The 4903-nt window shown below is 32.3% G+C and overlaps 1 long non-coding RNA gene across 1 annotated transcript; it reads left to right on the top strand.

Moving 5' to 3' along the window:
• The first annotated feature begins 3179 nt into the window (after positions 1 to 3179).
• Positions 3180 to 4323, top strand: LOC114739957 (uncharacterized). The gene is made up of 2 exons (XR_003739655.1): positions 3180 to 3523; positions 3997 to 4323. It is a non-coding gene; the product is annotated as an uncharacterized LOC114739957 (long non-coding RNA).
• Positions 4324 to 4903: the final 580 nt, after the last annotated feature.

Raw genomic sequence — 4903 nt, 5'->3', positions numbered from 1 at the left:
CTTTATTAAAAGAAGAAAAATGATTATACCTTAATTCTGTTATATTATTTTTGAAAAATATATGTGGAGGAAAAGAGTAAAATATTATTATTTTTCCACAATTTAAGGTAGTTGAGAGATATTAAAATTAATTTTTAAAATGCTTTCTTAAGTTATTATATGCCATTATTTTTTTTCATTCCTGTGATTCAATATATATAAAATTTAGTTTGAATTTTTCAAGAAGTGGTCTTACACACGGAAACAAAAAAAAGAAAAAACAAAACACAAAGAAGAAGAAGAAAGATCACAGGGACCTCTGCGAATTTATAGGTAAATCACCATCCGCCGGTTACTTCCACCGGAAGATATATATTGAATGTGAAAATTAATGGGAAAATTCCACCACTTAGCTGGTGATGATATGACAATATAAAAAAATATTGAGTCGTGAAAATTAAAGAAAATTCTATGAAAAGGAGATGTCCACATATTTGCCGACAGACAATAAGAGAGACATAGAGAAGTCAATGGTATAAGAATTTCCGACAAAATGTGAGGAAATATCCCACGATAGTATGTTTGATTCAACTACGTACTAAAAAAGTTTCTGCCTTTCTGCCTTTCCGGCCAATACAAATAACCCAGAAAAAAAAACCCAAAAGGTTAAATATATATGTAATGCCCAAGGGACCCAAGTTGACCTTGTTTAGTGAAGGACAAAATTAAAGGTTCACGGCTCCGTGTGACGCCGCTAAGAGACGGTTTAAAGTCTTTGGTCTTTATTTAAGGTGCTTTACCGCGACATGACCCATCTCTCTCTCTCTGTCCGCGGAAACTCGATTATTCACAACATAACGCTGAGAGAAACTAACATCTAAGTTCTATACCATTTCCCCATAAATTTCCCATCCTAGCTTCCCCTTCACGCAAGTTCATAATCCCCTCTACGTATATGTGTATGTCCATGTAAATTTCAAGAAATCGTAATTCTTTAATACAATTAATTTAAATAAATATTTTGAAAATATGCTTAAGTTAAAAAAAAAAACCTTTAGTATGATTTTCTGATCCTATTTATAAGTCACTTCCAACATATTTCACATGGATTAAGAAAAATCTTAAATTTTATTAACTTTCATTTAAAATTCAATAACTTTCCGACCTTATACCTATTTAATATACATTGTACCTCATATAAATAAAATCAACACACTAGTAAATAAAAGGTAAAACTATACATCCATATAAAAAATTCTCTCGGTGCCTTATAAATAGAACCAAAAAATATCTTTTTTCTCTGACTTATAAATAAATAGGATGAGAGGAGTATATAGTTAAAATTATCAATATCAATGTAAAATATAAAGTCTCTTAAAAAACCAATAATGTATATTTAAATATTGAATTTTATAATTAGGGAGGGACTCGGGTACTGTTCCGTGAAGGGAGAAGGGAAGTTTTGAAGGGGTCCTACACGGCCAATACAAATAACCCAGAAAAAAAACCCAAAAGGTTAAATATATATGTAATGCCCAAGGGACCTGAGTTGACCTTGTTTAGTGAAGGACAAAATTGAAGGTTCACGGCTCCGTGTTACGCCGTTAAGAGACGGTTTAAAGTCTTTGGTCTTTATTGAAGGTGCTTTACCGCGACATGACCCATCTCTGCCTCTCTGTCCGCGGAAACTCAATTAATTAAATGAAACTCCCTCTGCTTTATTCACAACATAACGCTGAGAGAAACTAACATCTAAGTTCTATACCATTTCCCCGTAAATTTCCCATGCTAGCTTCCCCTTCACGCAAGTTCATAATCCCCTCTACTTATATGTGTGTCTATCCATGTAAATTTCAAGAAATCATAATTCTTTAATACAATTATTTTGAATAAATATTTTTAAAATATGCTTAAGTTAAAAAAAAACCTTTTTAGTATATACTTCTCTACTCCTATCTATAAATTATTTTCAAGATGTTTCATATAGATCAAGAAAAACCTTAAATTTTATTAACTTTCATTTAAAATTTAATAAGTTTTTTGCTTTATCTCTATTTAATATACATTATACCTCATGTAAACAAAGTGAACACATTAATAAATAAGGGTTAAAATTATATATTCATACAAAAAATTCTCTTAGTGCCTTATAAATAAGACTAAAAAATATCTTATCTAGAATGAGAGGAGTATATAGTTAAAATCATCATATCAATGTAAAATATAAAGTCTCTAAAAAAACCATGCTATTCATAAGTTATGAATAACATATATTTAGATAAATTGAATTTTATAACTAGGGACGGACTCAGAGGTACGGTTCCGTGAAGGGACGTAGGAAGTTTTAAAGGGGTCCTACACGGCCAACGCAACTCCCACCATTCCATATCTCGCCTTTTCATTCTCCGGCACTTCAGCCAACGCCGTCAAGCCACGTGGCCGAGAAGTTTGAGTCTGTGATCTTATTTTTATTTATAGATCATTTTTAACATATTTTATTCAAATAAAAAATTAAATCTTATTAATCTTATTTTAAAATTTAACAGCTTTTTAATTTTACGTCTATTTAATACATATATATGCACGTTTTAAGAAAATAATAATTTACACAATAATATATAAAAGGCAAAATAGTTATAATTAATACAATAGACATATTAAAAATACAATTATGTGAGCATGATTAAAAAAAAACTACTGACTTGTAAATAGGATGAAAAGTGTAGTGTGTGTATATATTGAATTTTATAATTAGCGAGGCACATATAAGTTCTGTGAAGGGACGAAGGAAGTTTGGAAGGGGTCCTACACGGCCAAAGCGACTCAATATGATCCCACATTCCACATTTCGCCTTTTCATTCTCTGGCACCTCAGCCAACTGCTTCCTCAAGCCGCGTGCCTCCGAAGTTGGAGTCTCCTCTCCCTCTAATTTTATTTGTAGGGAATTTTTAAGGCTGGAAAGGGAAAATAAATAACCAACGTCTCAAGCAGGTATAAGGCAACCGCGGAGAGCCAAGTCATGGATCGCTTACTTGTGCCCCAATCCTACGCACGCTGCTTCAAAATTTTCCCCATAATTTCTATGTAAATTTCTTCCCATTTCCTTCCCTTGTCATGAAATCTACGTTAATGCAACTCTATAAATACCTCTGCTTCACCAACAAGCTTCACAACACCAATATTCCTCTCCATCTATCTATCTATCTATCATCTACCTCTTAATTCTCTCAGTTTTTCTGCATAACAAGCTAGCTAGCCTGTTTCTTTATCCCCATCCTAAGGCTCCCAAACATTATCCTTAGATATGAATTCTAAAAGCATAAACCCCCAGAAGGTTTTCAGGCCACCACCACCAACTCAGACTCAGGCGGCGGCTTCCAAAACTGCCAATGGCACTAAAATGCCAACCACGCAGAAGAGTTTTTCCAAAGCAAATACGCCCCATCCTCCTCACTCTCAGACTCCTTTAAGAACTCCCACCCAAATCCCCACCACCGCCAAGGTCTTTACCAAGAGACCATGATCCATGCACTTCTCCATCAGGTTCATTATTCTTTCTTTCTTTTGTTTTAAAATACTGGTCCTAATTATGATAACTAGTTTATAATGTAAGTTGCACTACAAACTAGTCCTTATAATTAGGACAGCAGGTATTACCCTTTTTCATTAGTAAAACATGGGTTCAATGTTAATTACTCCTCCATATCAGTTCTGATGATGAGTTTCTATAAGTATGCCATGATACCTACCTACCTTATCTTTTACGTACGTGGCAAGAGTTTTCGCATACTGGCTATATAAATATATATATATATATATATATTTCCATTGAAGAATTTTATAGTACCTGAGAACTGGGGCACGTACTACTTTTCTTTATCTCTCGTCAATTTTTTTCAAAATATATTTTAATCTTAATTTCTCCAAATCCATCCATACAAAAAACTATGACCAACTCCTTAACATAATTACTCTGCTGATTCCTAATTTCATTTCGATTTTTCATTTTCATGCAGATTGTGGAAAAGTGCCAGTGACATTGAAGCGAGAGGGCTTGTATTATAGAAGAACACACACACACACACACACGGGGCAATTTTATATATATATATATATATATATATATTATAGCAGAGAGATGAAGCAATACTATATGTTTTGCGTCTAGATTTGATTTAATTTGTTGTCCTTTAATTTGTTTGCTTCCATAAATATAATGATAATTAGACCATGGATTCAATCTTCCCGAATATTCTCACTCACCAAACTGTAGCAATAGCAATATAATGTTTAAATCTGTCCAATCATAAATAATTATTTTTACATTTTGATGGAGTGAAAAATTTTCTTATGCATATTTTTAATACCAATATAAAAATTATATCTATATACTACCTCCGGTCTCACATGACTCACTAATCAATTTGTAGTTCCATTTAATACACGAAAGGGAGTGGGGGCCCACCTTAGTTGACCTTCCAAATCATATACGACGTTTTTTAAAATGAAATGGCTACCAAATCATATAACAATTAATAACTTCCCAATTACTTTCTCAATAACGCACTCACAAATTTGATATACTACTATATACATATATAATTATTTTCGGCCGAATTTTTTTTAAAGCAAATTTCACCTGTAAACTCAATGAAATTTCATGCGCCACATAAGTAAAAATTTTTAGTTTAGAATAATGTTTATTTGAATTAGAAAAAGAAGAAAGCATATAGTAGAAGTCGACTTGTTTAGAATACGAATTAAAAAAAATTTATTATTTGACTAATTCAAACGCAGGAAAACGGTAGCTAGGACTCACCGTCCGCAGAAATGAAACTAAATAAATGCGTTGCATGATCAATCTTAAATTTACAATCCTAATTTTTTAGACAAATAATTTTTCAATAACCACAACGTCACGTT

This window comes from Neltuma alba, unplaced genomic scaffold, assembly GCF_004799145.2.
Source record: "Neltuma alba isolate B1F8T4 unplaced genomic scaffold, ASM479914v2 tig00002991_pilon, whole genome shotgun sequence".
Taxonomy (NCBI): domain Eukaryota; kingdom Viridiplantae; phylum Streptophyta; class Magnoliopsida; order Fabales; family Fabaceae; genus Neltuma; species Neltuma alba.
This window is presented reverse-complemented; position numbering and strand designations above follow the sequence as displayed.